General features: G+C 34.8%; 1 long non-coding RNA gene across 1 annotated transcript; it reads left to right on the top strand.

The window, feature by feature from the left end:
- The first annotated feature begins 11,752 nt into the window (after positions 1 to 11,752).
- Positions 11,753 to 12,515, top strand: LOC139527113 (uncharacterized). The gene is made up of 2 exons (XR_011665269.1): positions 11,753 to 12,255; positions 12,467 to 12,515. It is a non-coding gene; the product is annotated as an uncharacterized lncRNA (long non-coding RNA).
- The last annotated feature ends 2,623 nt before the right edge of the window (positions 12,516 to 15,138 follow it).

Raw genomic sequence — 15,138 nt, forward strand, 5'->3', positions numbered from 1 at the left:
GGTGCTGAATTGTGGCATTGAATTAGAACAATTAAAACTATCAAATTTGAGCTTCTAAAAACCAAAAGATACCAAAACTAACACTTTTTAATGTCTCTATGTATAAGTTAACATCTATTTAAAGCAACAGAAAGCATATTTCATGTATCAGACTTATGCAAAATGGCCAGAAGTTAATTTTATATGAGCCTGTGCCAAAAAATAGAGGTTTTCAATTAGGGTGAGGCCTTATATCAAATGTAATATTTTTCACTTACCACAATTTTCTGAAGTTGTTAAGTTATCAAACAAACTTTAACAGGTTATAAATGTACTTTTGATGGAAATATAAGTTTCAAATAGCATAACGCATGTGGATAAAATGGTCTTTAGCAATGTTATGCTTAAAAAAACAGATTGCCAGTTTAGGCCGTTCCCCACATTTGCATATTTAAAAGCATATAAATGATATGGGAGATGGAGATATACTTCTTTTTGCTAAAATCTGTGCTCAGATATGAAAAAACATGGAGCCTGGATGTAACAAGACTGTCACTTTCAACTATATATGCAGACAGTATGGTCTGATGCAAAGTTTATTAACTTTACTGTTTAAAAACTGAATGAAATGTCAGCCTCAAAAGGCCAATATTTAAACCACTAGCTATCCAACAGAAGAAAGTAAAGGTAGTCTGTGAAACAGAAATGGTTAAGCAACCAGTAATAAGTGTTTTTGATGTAGGTTCAGTGCAATCTGTTTTGGAATACAACTTTTAAGTGCATAGAACTTCACATTTCACCTGCTGCGTATACTGACCGTTAGACTTAGACTATTAAAACAGCACATTTTGCACTCTTTTTATGTTTTTATCTACTTTTTTTTGTGTTCAGAGTTCACAAATAAGTTTAACAACTGAAATAAATACCACAAACACAAATAGATATCAGAAAAAAACTGTCAGAGAGAAATTAAGCATGCTGTTTTTGAAAAAATAGTGAAAAAAGTGAAAAAGCTACATTTTAGGCATTTAACCTGAAAAGTGACTTTTTCACAAAATTTCTATCAAATGAAAGTAAAAATCATTTCTTCTCATATAGTTTGACAAATCAATACCAATAGATCATTCAGAAAAGATGCCAAAGTAAAAATTCTAAATTTGCTGAAATGCACCTCTTAGGGGCCTAAAACTTGACCAATTCTAATAAAACTTGGCATGATTCAAGCTTAGTATATTATAAAACAGGTTACAAAGTTTCAAAGCCATATGATACCAATTAAAAAAAATGTGGCATTTTTTATATCTGAATTTTGGGTGCTGAATTGTGGCATTGAATTAGAACAATTAAAACTATCAAATTTGAGCTTCTAAAAACCAAAAGATACCAAAACTAACACTTTTTAATGTCTCTATGTATAAGTTAACATCTATTTAAAGCAACAGAAAGCATATTTCATGTATCAGACTTATGCAAAATGGCCAGAAGTTAATTTTATATGAGCCTGTGCCAAAAAATAGAGGTTTTCAATTAGGGTGAGGCCTTATATCAAATGTAATATTTTTCACTTACCACAATTTTCTGAAGTTGTTAAGTTATCAAACAAACTTTAACAGGTTATAAATGTACTTTTGATGGAAATATAAGTTTCAAATAGCATAACGCATGTGGATAAAATGGTCTTTAGCAATGTTATGCTTAAAAAAACAGATTGCCAGTTTAGGCCGTTCCCCACATTTGCATATTTAAAAGCATATAAATGATATGGGAGATGGAGATATACTTCTTTTTGCTAAAATCTGTGCTCAGATATGAAAAAACATGGAGCCTGGATGTAACAAGACTGTCACTTTCAACTATATATGCAGACAGTATGGTCTGATGCAAAGTTTATTAACTTTACTGTTTAAAAACTGAATGAAATGTCAGCCTCAAAAGGCCAATATTTAAACCACTAGCTATCCAACAGAAGAAAGTAAAGGTAGTCTGTGAAACAGAAATGGTTAAGCAACCAGTAATAAGTGTTTTTGATGTAGGTTCAGTGCAATCTGTTTTGGAATACAACTTTTAAGTGCATAGAACTTCACATTTCACCTGCTGCGTATACTGACCGTTAGACTTAGACTATTAAAACAGCACATTTTGCACTCTTTTTATGTTTTTATCTACTTTTTTTTGTGTTCAGAGTTCACAAATAAGTTAAACAACTGAAATAAATACCACAAACACAAATAGATATCAGAAAAAAACTGTCAGAGAGAAATTAAGCATGCTGTTTTTGAAAAAATAGTGAAAAAAGTGAAAAAGCTACATTTTAGGCATTTAACCTGAAAAGTGACTTTTTCACAAAATTTCTATCAAATGAAAGTAAAAATCATTTCTTCTCATATAGTTTGACAAATCAATACCAATAGATCATTCAGAAAAGATGCCAAAGTAAAAATTCTAAATTTGCTGAAATGCACCTATTAGGGGCCTAAAACTTGACCAATTCTAATAAAACTTGGCATGATTCAAGCTTAGTATATTATAAAACAGGTTACAAAGTTTCAAAGCCATATGATACCAATTAAAAAAAATGTGGCATTTTTTATATCTGAATTTTGGGTGCTGAATTGTGGCATTGAATTAGAACAATTAAAACTATCAAATTTGAGCTTCTAAAAACCAAAAGATACCAAAACTAACACTTTTTAATGTCTCTATGTATAAGTTAACATCTATTTAAAGCAACAGAAAGCATATTTCATGTATCAGACTTATGCAAAATGGCCAGAAGTTAATTTTATATGAGCCTGTGCCAAAAAATAGAGGTTTTCAATTAGGGTGAGGCCTTATATCAAATGTAATATTTTTCACTTACCACAATTTTCTGAAGTTGTTAAGTTATCAAACAAACTTTAACAGGTTATAAATGTACTTTTGATGGAAATATAAGTTTCAAATAGCATAACGCATGTGGATAAAATGGTCTTTAGCAATGTTATGCTTAAAAAAACAGATTGCCAGTTTAGGCCGTTCCCCACATTTGCATATTTAAAAGCATATAAATGATATGGGAGATGGAGATATACTTCTTTTTGCTAAAATCTGTGCTCAGATATGAAAAAACATGGAGCCTGGATGTAACAAGACTGTCACTTTCAACTATATATGCAGACAGTATGGTCTGATGCAAAGTTTATTAACTTTACTGTTTAAAAACTGAATGAAATGTCAGCCTCAAAAGGCCAATATTTAAACCACTAGCTATCCAACAGAAGAAAGTAAAGGTAGTCTGTGAAACAGAAATGGTTAAGCAACCAGTAATAAGTGTTTTTGATGTAGGTTCAGTGCAATCTGTTTTGGAATACAACTTTTAAGTGCATAGAATGTTCCTTCATCCAAGCATATCTTGGATGTGCAGGATAAAGGTCATTCTTAGAATATGAGCCTGAGGCTCGAAAGTAATAAATTAGCTTAACTTCTCTATGAGGGGTGAAGCTTACATGTAATATCTCTGTTTAAAGAAACAAACTATAGCTGGCCAGTGACCTTGACCCTAGTATATAAGCACCTGTTCCACAATAACTTGTCATAATTTAAAGCAAGTTTGTGTCGACCAAATATAAAACCCATTGGAAAAAGGGTGGGTCTGACTGATAATCCCTAGGGTGGGAATTAATTACTTTCGAGCCTCAGGCTCATATTCTAAGAATGACCTTCATCCTGCACATCCAAGATATGCTTGGATGAAGGAACATTCTTATTCATATTTCGCCTTCGGTCTCAAGTAATAAATTAGCTTGTTTAAAGTGTAGACACAAACTAAAAACAATTTTTATATAAATGCCAACATTTAATAAAGCATAGAAATCACAAGATCATCCAGTAACCACAACTGAAGAAAAGTGTTTTAGTACTGATATTATTCACTTTCCCTTTTATAGAACTTATAAAAAGTTTTACCATATGTCCAGACTAAGCTGTTGCCATAATGTCTTTAATAGAACATCCTGAAGCTAAATGCACTTATGAAGAGGTTCCTCTAAATGAGTAAACCTTAAAACCTCGGCTAAAATTAGAACTCTCTCTTACTATCTAAACTTTACAAAAAGACTTAGATGAATTCTCTCACATATTTTGTACACAAAACATGATAAAACATTGTCTTAACAACACAAAGTTTTGGTTTATCAAAACCCTTGATCACCTCATTAGGTAGACTAACTAACAGATCTAGTATTTTTCAAAAACTCATGTATATGAAAAAATAAAGTGCCATGTCTCTGAATGAAAAACATAGAATGTAAATCTACAGCTGATAAAGATTGTACTTTGGCAGTTGTAGTCAAGGCAAATAAAGACACAAGTATAAAAGACAGTCTTCAATGTAAAATCCTCTAATGAATATAAAGAACTTAAAAAGATAGCACTAAATTCATCTCCATAGTGAAAGAGTATCGAACTCTTCAATTGCAGATTCAGGCTTAAACAACCTTTCACATATGCATGTAGTAAACAAACAAATTTAGTAACATCTAGCTACTTCTTAAAGGATCAAGTCTGTTTCAACATAAAACAAGTAAAATTCACATTCAACATGCTGAATATGAAAAGCTTGTGTTTTACAAAAAATTTTAATATAATCAATAACATCCTTTTGAGATGGTGATAAGGAATTGGTTCTCTTTGAACACACCAAATAATGAAATTTCTCAAAAAATATTAATAATGCTTGATCATACCAAGATGAAGTGTAAATATATTTTACAAATGATTCTGAAATCTCCTGTTTATATGAAAGTGATTTCTGAATAAATACACACATTTTTACCCTACCGCACAATCAACCATTCAGGTGTTGGTCACTTATACTTTTTACAATACACAGTTAAATCAAATCTCTTCCTGACGGAAAGGCATTCTTCAGTATGTAACATTGTTACTAACTTTTATGTTTAGCAGAACTTTTAACTGTCAAATAAACTAAAATTGGTCTTAGCAAAGAAAACAACTCTGAGCAGACCAAAAGGAATAATCAAAAGAGCCTTTTGAACTTTATCACAAATAATTTTCTTTATAATTATCCCCAACAATGAAAAAGATGGGAAAATATAAGGTCTTAAATCTGACCATGAAAAGTACAAACATCTTGTTGGTCAAAAGACAACGAATCAATTATCTACAGATTTGAAAATGAAAACGTGATAACAACAAAACAAATATATCTTCTTTCAATTGCCATCCTGTTGAATCTGTAAATTTTTTAGACATATGATAAGCATCAAAATTTTCTTACCAGGAATATAAAGAGCTGTGATAAAAATGTTCTTTCTTGAACACCAAGCCCAAATAATGAAATATTTGTAGTAAGCATGTTTTAAAAGTGACAAAGAGGTTATACCTCCTATTGCATAATAAATGCTACTGAAATTGTATTTTCTGATTGTATAACTCTCTGTGACTAAAAATTTCTCTCCAAAAGAAAAATATAGGCAACAATTCTAAGAAATCTATAAGAAATGAGCGCATGTTCTTAAAGAAGCTCCATCTACCAAATCAAAAAATTTTCTTCAAATTTGGATCCCAAATCCTTCTAATGAGGCATCTGGTCCAATCCAAAAACTTATTTGGATGGGTCTAAAAATCAATTCTTAATTTCTGATTTAAATCGTTAAAAATTTCACCTATAGATTGATGATAATAAACACTGTAACAACTATAGTGTTTCAACATTATTTCTCGCCATGTTTCTGCAACATTCCCACAGATACTGCATTAAAAGCATGTGCCACAAGACCAATATATGATGCAAATCATCTATAATACAGTTACACAATTCTATTTAAGAAGAATTTCCCAAGGGAGATAATTTTACCATTTCACATCCGTCAGAAAAAACTTAAATAGCTCAGTATCAATAATGAGACAAAGGAAAACAATATGCTTCCAAGGAATGAGTACCAACTTCTCAAAATTTATTCCGAAGCACAGCTTATCAAGCATTTGCACCACTTCTTCTGTATTCACAATACAACCATCTAAATTCTGATCCATAATAAAAGAATCATCAATGTATAAACTATAGCATGTATATACTTCAAGTGACATTATTTCATAAAAATACATAGACAGGTTTTAAAACCTTAGTAAAAAACTCTTGATGCAGAAGCCAATCCAAAACAAAGAACATAAATATCATATCAATGTCCTTTCCACATGAATCAGGCAATTGTGATATAATCATAAATGATACTTAAATATGCATCTGTGAGATCTATAGATGTTAGCTCTCTCTCTATATATATATAGATAATCATCCCTAAGAATTACATCTAAACAAAAGATAAATGGTCCTGCTCCAAATGCTGATTAGCCACAAGCTAAGTATGTTTGAATTATTCAAATAGGAAACAGGCCTTGAAGACCCATCTTTCTTAGGAACTAAGAAAATATAAGAAATAAACTGATTTTCCAATGATCGATCAACCTCTTAAATAGCTCCCTTAGCTATCAATTTTTGGACTTCTGAAATTATTTCATCCTTATGAAAGGTGAAATGTATTTTATTCAAATATGTGGTACATCATTAAAAATAATTTTATAACCATTTCTTAATAAATCTAATTTCAATAGACCATTAGTAACATTTTCCAAATCATAATATTTAAGTTATCTACTGTATATAGCAACTGGTTGAGAAATGTGACCTCTTTGAGATTCTCTGTTCCCTTTTGGGAAACCTCTTCCTCTCAATGAAGGGAATTGCCTACTAGTATATGCCCTGTTAACCAACAGAGCCTCCACAGTTAAAAGACTGATATTGCCTTTCCCATAACAGCTGGGAGTAAAATAATTGCTAGACCTGGAACCTCTTCCAAGGAATCTAGAATTTGCTTAAGAATCTTTGTATAATCACCAAGTTTGCTTCATGCAATCATAACTAAAAACGTAATAAATCAACTATCACATCAGAATTACAAATAAGTTTTATCATCTAGATATTTCTGAGCATCTCCTATGCGTTAAAATAGAAACCCATGGTCAAACAAACAAATAGAATTTTACAATAAAATCCTCAACAATAGGGGTGATGATCAACCCCTTAATAAAGTATCTCTGGGTTTCCTGCATCTTTGAAACCACATAGTGGGCCTGTCTAGGCAGTGCCATTTCAATCTTGTTATTTATCCCAGACACACTAGGATTCTCACAGTTCTCAGGGTGATTATTCTGTTACACCGTTCCGTAATTTATATAGTTCGTTTGATTATATTCTTAATCTATTTATGTGTTCCAGTCTAGGAGGATTATTCATCTTTAACCTCATAAGAACATTAAAACATCGTATCATCGCTACCTTTCCCCTGCTCACACGGATCTCAAACCGAACATTGCAAGGTCATACCAGTTCTGGAGAACTTTTCAAAGGACAAACGTCATCTAGGACACAATTCGTGGCTAACCACAGAGTGAGTTAACTTTACAACATTGTTTTTGAAGCCTTCAAATTACTCTATACATATTTGAACATTCTCTCCGTGAAACACTGGAAATTTAACTGCTCTTGAAAGTACAACATTTTCTCGGATTCAACGGACTGTGCTATCTATTACTTTTGACATTTCGTTTTAATAACATTAATTGAACACATTGTAAAATTGTATTTTATTTGTTTTTCAGCTTTTTACCATTTGTTAGATTGACTCTTGATTAAAGTATCAGCACCTGATAGTCTTTTCTGCTTGAGCCCAATCGTCGGTTATACTTAATGGTCAGGCCATTACAGTAAAAAGTCTACAACTTGCCTGTTGTGTCTCACAGATAACGCCACTCCACGTTAGTTATACAGCTACATAACAACCTACCTGTTGAGCCCTGCATGTACGCGTCATCCCTTGACGTACAGTAAATTGACAACAACTTGTCTACACATCTCCTGAACAGGAAATACAACGGAGCATCGTTCGTAGCTGTTACCTTGACACTACGCAACACAGCTTGTGCGTACTCGGCAGCAACCCAACAACGTTGAGTCAACATGGATCCAAGTCATGTGGAACAACAAGAAGAGATACATGCCCCAGAGGGAAATGTCCCAGATCTGGACCTCTTACAAAATCCGTCTAAAACAACAAATTTAGATGAAAACGCCGAGACTAGGCGAGTACGCGACCTCACAGAAAAGGGACAGGGAGCCTTTATAGAAAAACGTGACAAGTTCTATCACGACTTAGAGGCCCTATGGTCAAACCTAGATTCTCAGTTATTAGAAACGGCCAAGCATCCTAACGACCTCCAGCAATTGTTAACAGCACAAGATAAAATTGTACAAGCCTGTACTAAGTATCGCAGGCTCACAGACGAGTACTTGACATTTCTGAAAAATACAAAAACATTAGACAGCCTTCAAGACATTGATACGTGCAAATTCTCAACGGATATTCGAATGTCTAAAGTAGAACTGGCAATTGAAACTTTGCACGAGCATCGCCTTACCTTGACAAAGGCTAAATCTACAAAAACGAGGACATCTAAGGGCAAGACCACCTCGCACAGTGGGAGCTCACACGCCTCCGACATGTCGAGCCTAGCACGGAGAAAGCGTGCCAAGGCAGAGTCCGCTAGATCGAAGATAGCCTTTGCCGAGCAAGAAGCTGCCCTCCTAAAGCAGGAGGCCGTTTTACAGGAACAGACCCTATATAGACAAACAGAAATCAAGGCCGAAATCGAACAAGAAGCTATCCGTGCAAAACAAGAAGCCACACGTAGAAGAGCCGAAGCAGAACAGGAGGAAGAGCACATCAAAGCTAAAAAAGAACATGAGGCCGTTCGCAGGAAAACTCAAATGGAACAGGAAGCCGCACGTGCGGTCCGAGAAAAAGCCGAACTTCAGGCCGCTAGGAACATTCTCGAAGCAAAAAGAGAAGCTGCAGCCGCAGAAGCCGAGGCTCGTGTCCTGGAATACGACGGCAGCCTAGCCTTTAGCGAACTACCTGACGAAAAGGAAGACCCGCTCCAGCGTGTGCAAGATTTCGTCAATAAACTTCCTGTATCAACTGTTGTAAAGGAAGTAACAGGACCTCAAAAGAAAAAACAAATTCCTGTTAAGACCGAGCTAAGTCACGAAGCACCAGCGTTCGTGCCGTCCTCGGCACTGAACTTGCTGTCACAGACATCTGCTGTCTTGCCTTCCGATACTAAGTCACCGGAAGTTACCTTAATCCCAGATCTGGGAACAATAACTAACATAGGAAAACAGGGCGTTTCAGAAAAGATCCCTGTCTTACACCAAAATCAAGGCGTCATAGAAGAGATCCCTGTTTCACACCTAAAACAAGGTGTAATAGAAGAGAACCCTGTAGCATACCAGCAACAAATCAATCCCACGTCGGAGATAACTAGATTTCTTTTACGCAAAGACCTATTATTCTCCAGGCTAACAAATTTTAATGACCAGGCAGAATCCTTCCATACATGGAAATCTAGCTTCAAAAACGTCATAGACGAATTACAAGTTTCTGACTCGGAACAAATAGACCTACTGATAAAGTGGCTAGGGCCAGAGTCTGGTAAACATGCCATGAGTATTAGGGCATCAAATGCCAACAACCCTACTAGAGGCTTACAGAGGTTATGGCAAAGACTGGATGAGCGATATGGTGCTCCAGAAATGTTGGAAGCCTCTATCACGAGTAAACTCGTCAATTTTCCTACCTTGACGAACAAAGATAACGCACGTCTTTATGACTTGTCTGATATTCTATCAGAAATCGAATATCACAAGGAAAATCCCAAGCTGGGATGTTTGCTTGCTTATTTCGATTCTTCGTCCGGTATAAATCCTATTGTGGAAAAACTACCATACGGACTCCAAGAAAAGTGGATAACAAGGGCTTCAAGATACAAGTCCAAATATGAAGTTGCCTTTCCGCCATTCACAGAATTCTCTGCCTTCATCAGGGAAATGAGCAAAATTAAGAACGATCCTGGGTTCATCTTTGGATCAAAAGTAACACCAAATACAAAAGACTCTACGCCAAGGTTCACACCTCAGACGTACTCTAAAGTCAACGTCCATAAGACGGCTGTTGAACAGCAAACTGAAGACAGCAGTCAACAACAAAATCTGTGTATCCTACACAAGACAAAGCATACCTTGAATGAATGCCGAGCATTCCGAGCCAAACCAATCGAGGAACGCAAGGAACTGTTAAGACAAAACAATGTGTGCTACAAGTGTTGTGAGTCAACCACACACAGAAGTCGGGACTGCAACGCAAGTATCAGTTGTAACGAGTGTGGAAGTGAACGACATACCACAGCACTTCACATCACTAGACCACAACAATCTGAAAGTTCCCAGTTTAGCTCACCCAGACAAGCCTACGGCGGGGAGCTAACACAAGTCTACGGCGGGGAGCAGACAGAGTCAGCTGAAACAAAGTTAACCTCTGTAAGTTCGATCTGCACAGAGATCTACAAAGATCATAAGAGCGAGAAATCTTATGCCAAGATATTACCTGTGGACGTGTACCATAAGGACAAGACGGACAAAATTATCAGGATGTACGCCATTATTGACGACCAAAGCAACCGGTCTCTTGCCTCGCCTGAATTCTTCAGTCTGTTCAACGTTCGGGAGAAACCTGAAAACTACTCTCTTACGACATGCTCCGGCAGAGTAGCTACTTCCGGGAAAAGAGGAAAAGATTTCGTCATAAAATCTGTACATAGTGACGTACAATTTGATCTGCCTACATTAATTGAATGTAATAATATTCCAAATAATCGAGACGAAATTCCTACTCCTGAAGTTGCAATGCATCATCCTCATCTGACAGAACTCAGAGGAAGTATTACACCAATAGAGGAACGTTGTCAAATTCTTCTCCTTATTGGAAGGGACCTTATAGAGGCACACCACGTCCTTGAACAACGCCTAGGACCATCCCGAACTCCATTTGCCCAAAAGTTGAGACTTGGTTGGGTCATAATTGGAAATACATACATTGACAAGCAAACTTCTCCTATTCAAGTCAACACAAAGATAACTAACGTTTCAATCACGGAATCAGAACAACGTCTTGCCTCAAGACCGGAAATAGCCGTCAAGGACAAGAATCCTATTGTTGTTCAGTATAACGACACAAACTTTCATTCGAATGCCAAGGTCGCTAAATCGCATTCAATGCAATCCCTTGAATGTACAGGACCTAGTACCAAGCCTGGTAAACGCACAAATTCATCTAAAGGGACATCACTCGCGTCACTAAAAGCAAAATCTGTGACTTCTATAGAAAAATCTATAGATAAAGAAAGTTTCAATCCGAAATCAACAGAACCTAAAGTTCATGGAGAGGAAATCAATATCATTCACAAACCTATTCCGAAAGAAGGACCTCTTGCCAATCTCAATCTGCCATTGCATGAGCAACGTCTACTACGAGGAGGAAGCAGTATTGTCAAATCTGACTTGAATATAAGTGAAAAGGAACCAGTAGTCTTATCTGGACATCGTCACAGAGTAACACCTTTTCTTGGACATTACTACGACAAAATCAAACATAGAGGACGCCACTCTACAGATAGAGCGACTAGATCTGCAGGATTGAACGTTATGACGAAACGCCTAATTTCGTCTGATACTCACAAAGATGTGTCATATCGCCAAATCGGAAGACAACAAACTACTAACTCTTGTTATACTTCGATCTATCTTCGATCGTCATCGCCGTCTAACTACGTTGGAGAAAACAGTTCCCATTATCGATACAGCAGTGTTAAAACATTCTACAGAACACAACAATGTCGTCCGAGACACCCTTCTTCTAAAGGACAAAAAACTGTGCCTACCCAGTTTCACGTGGAACGTACTTATTAGGAACCTTTATAGTGAAAAATCGTTGAGATCTGATATTTCTCACACGAAATAGTGGACATTTCACCTGTATATATTCAATTTATATTGGGATTAATTCATTTGTGTAAATCTTGTATACATATTCGAAAAATTTATGGAAAAGTGATGTCAGATAGACTTCAGACGGGGAGTATTCTGTTACACCGTTCCGTAATTTATATAGTTCGTTTGATTATATTCTTAATCTATTTATGTGTTCCAGTCTAGGAGGATTATTCATCTTTAACCTCATAAGAACATTAAAACATCGTATCATCGCTACCTTTCCCCTGCTCACACGGATCTCAAACCGAACATTGCAAGGTCATACCAGTTCTGGAGAACTTTTCAAAGGACAAACGTCATCTAGGACACAATTCGTGGCTAACCACAGAGTGAGTTAACTTTACAACATTGTTTTTGAAGCCTTCAAATTACTCTATACATATTTGAACATTCTCTCCGTGAAACACTGGAAATTTAACTGCTCTTGAAAGTACAACATTTTCTCGGATTCAACGGACTGTGCTATCTATTACTTTTGACATTTCGTTTTAATAACATTAATTGAACACATTGTAAAATTGTATTTTATTTGTTTTTCAGCTTTTTACCATTTGTTAGATTGACTCTTGATTAAAGTATCAGCACCTGATAGTCTTTTCTGCTTGAGCCCAATCGTCGGTTATACTTAATGGTCAGGCCATTACAGTGATAGTATTACTCTATGAACTTGATATTTTCCTGATTTGATATTTACTGACATGGTAGTATTATTAACAGTCACAGAAAGTCCAGAAGAAAACTTACACAGTTTTCTGCCTTTTTAAACAATTTTGGGATTTTCCAAGCAAAATCATGATTAAACTGTTCAACAAACAGGATGAGATAATGGACCATTAATCTCATTTAGAGAAGCCTTAAAGGCTTCTGAAAACCTTAATGCAGGAACAAAAGACGTATCAAAATTCAGTTCCGGCTGGACTATCATCAGCCATGGCACAAACTCCAAAAGGAGGTACATGAACAGTATCATTACAGTAGTTCAGATCAAAATTAGAACTAAATCTTCATTAAAGTAAGCCTCTAATGGCAAAATTCGAATAAAGCAGCAGGTTTCTCTGCAAACTCTGCTTGAGTTGAAGGCAGAGAAACTGTCTCAAACCTCATGATTCATACATGTTCTTTACTACATTAATAAAAATGAGTCAATGCATCAATATGTATACAAATGTACATGCCTATCTTAAATCTCAACAGCACTATCTTAAGAAAAATTCACAAATCAAGGAGATTTTGAAGCTATACAAGTAGCACTAGATTTAAAAACTTACTTTTGACTCGTTCTGTTGCTTTGTCAATTATTTCCAATTGCAATGCCATTATGATCTTTTATAAAACTACTAGGTTTTATAACTGTTTAAGAAGAGGATTTATTCAAAATACCTCTTGTTTTCCTATTAAATTTATCATCTTTAATTTCTAAAACAACTGAGATGATGAAAATCATAGCCATCACCCTTGTAAGTGTAAACATAATTCTATACATCTTGCAAAAGCAATACATTTGCATAATCAAATTCAGCCATTGTAATAAAATAATGTGTACCTGTGCAGGTAAAACACGTGTAAATTCTGAAGAGTACTCACGACCTTCAGGTGAATAGAAATACTTTTAAATATCTACCTGTTTAACAAACAGGTGTATGAATTAAGAAACAAATGTGCTGTACATCGTACTAAGGCAAAAACTTAATGAATATATAAAATTGTCATACATCGTAGACAATAAAAAAATTTAATTAATTTCCATCGACACTTGTCATACATCGTAGACAAGAAATTTAAATTCATTTCCATCAACACTTGTCATACATCGTAGACAATTGAGGAATTATTATTTCTAATTAACAAAATAACATTAGAACTTGTCGTACATCGTACACAAGTTAAATGTAACTTTAGTAACTTTCCCCTAAATCTAAAATAAAAATAAATTAACTAAAACGAATTCAAGTGAAGTGTTCACTTCACCCCTCTAGAAAAATAATGACAAGTTATTGTGGAACAGGTGCTTATATACTAGGGTCAAGGTCACTGGCCAGCTATAGTTTGTTTCTTTAAACAGAGATATTACATGTAAGCTTCACCCCTCATAGAGAAGTTAAGCTAATTTATTACTTGAGACCGAAGGCGAAATATGAATAAGAACTTCACATTTCACCTGCTGCGTATACTGACCGTTAGACTTAGACTATTAAAACAGCACATTTTGCACTCTTTTTATGTTTTTATCTACTTTTTTTTGTGTTCAGAGTTCACAAATAAGTTAAACAACTGAAATAAATACCACAAACACAAATAGATATCAGAAAAAAACTGTCAGAGAGAAATTAAGCATGCTGTTTTTGAAAAAATAGTGAAAAAAGTGAAAAAGCTACATTTTAGGCATTTAACCTGAAAAGTGACTTTTTCACAAAATTTCTATCAAATGAAAGTAAAAATCATTTCTTCTCATATAGTTTGACAAATCAATACCAATAGATCATTCAGAAAAGATGCCAAAGTAAAAATTCTAAATTTGCTGAAATGCACCTCTTAGGGGCCTAAAACTTGACCAATTCTAATAAAACTTGGCATGATTCAAGCTTAGTATATTATAAAACAGGTTACAAAGTTTCAAAGCCATATGATACCAATTAAAAAAAATGTGGCATTTTTTATATCTGAATTTTGGGTGCTGAATTGTGGCATTGAATTAGAACAATTAAAACTATCAAATTTGAGCTTCTAAAAACCAAAAGATACCAAAACTAACACTTTTTAATGTCTCTATGTATAAGTTAACATCTATTTAAAGCAACAGAAAGCATATTTCATGTATCAGACTTATGCAAAATGGCCAGAAGTTAATTTTATATGAGCCTGTGCCAAAAAATAGAGGTTTTCAATTAGGGTGAGGCCTTATATCAAATGTAATATTTTTCACTTACCACAATTTTCTGAAGTTGTTAAGTTATCAAACAAACTTTAACAGGTTATAAATGTACTTTTGATGGAAATATAAGTTTCAAATAGCATAACGCATGTGGATAAAATGGTCTTTAGCAATGTTATGCTTAAAAAAACAGATTGCCAGTTTAGGCCGTTCCCCACATTTGCATATTTAAAAGCATATAAATGATATGGGAGATGGAGATATACTTCTTTTTGCTAAAATCTGTGCTCAGATATGAAAAAACATGGAGCCTGGATGTAACAAGACTGTCACTTTCAAC

Source organism: Mytilus edulis, chromosome 6 (genome assembly GCF_963676685.1).
Source record: "Mytilus edulis chromosome 6, xbMytEdul2.2, whole genome shotgun sequence".
NCBI classification, from domain to species: domain Eukaryota; kingdom Metazoa; phylum Mollusca; class Bivalvia; order Mytilida; family Mytilidae; genus Mytilus; species Mytilus edulis.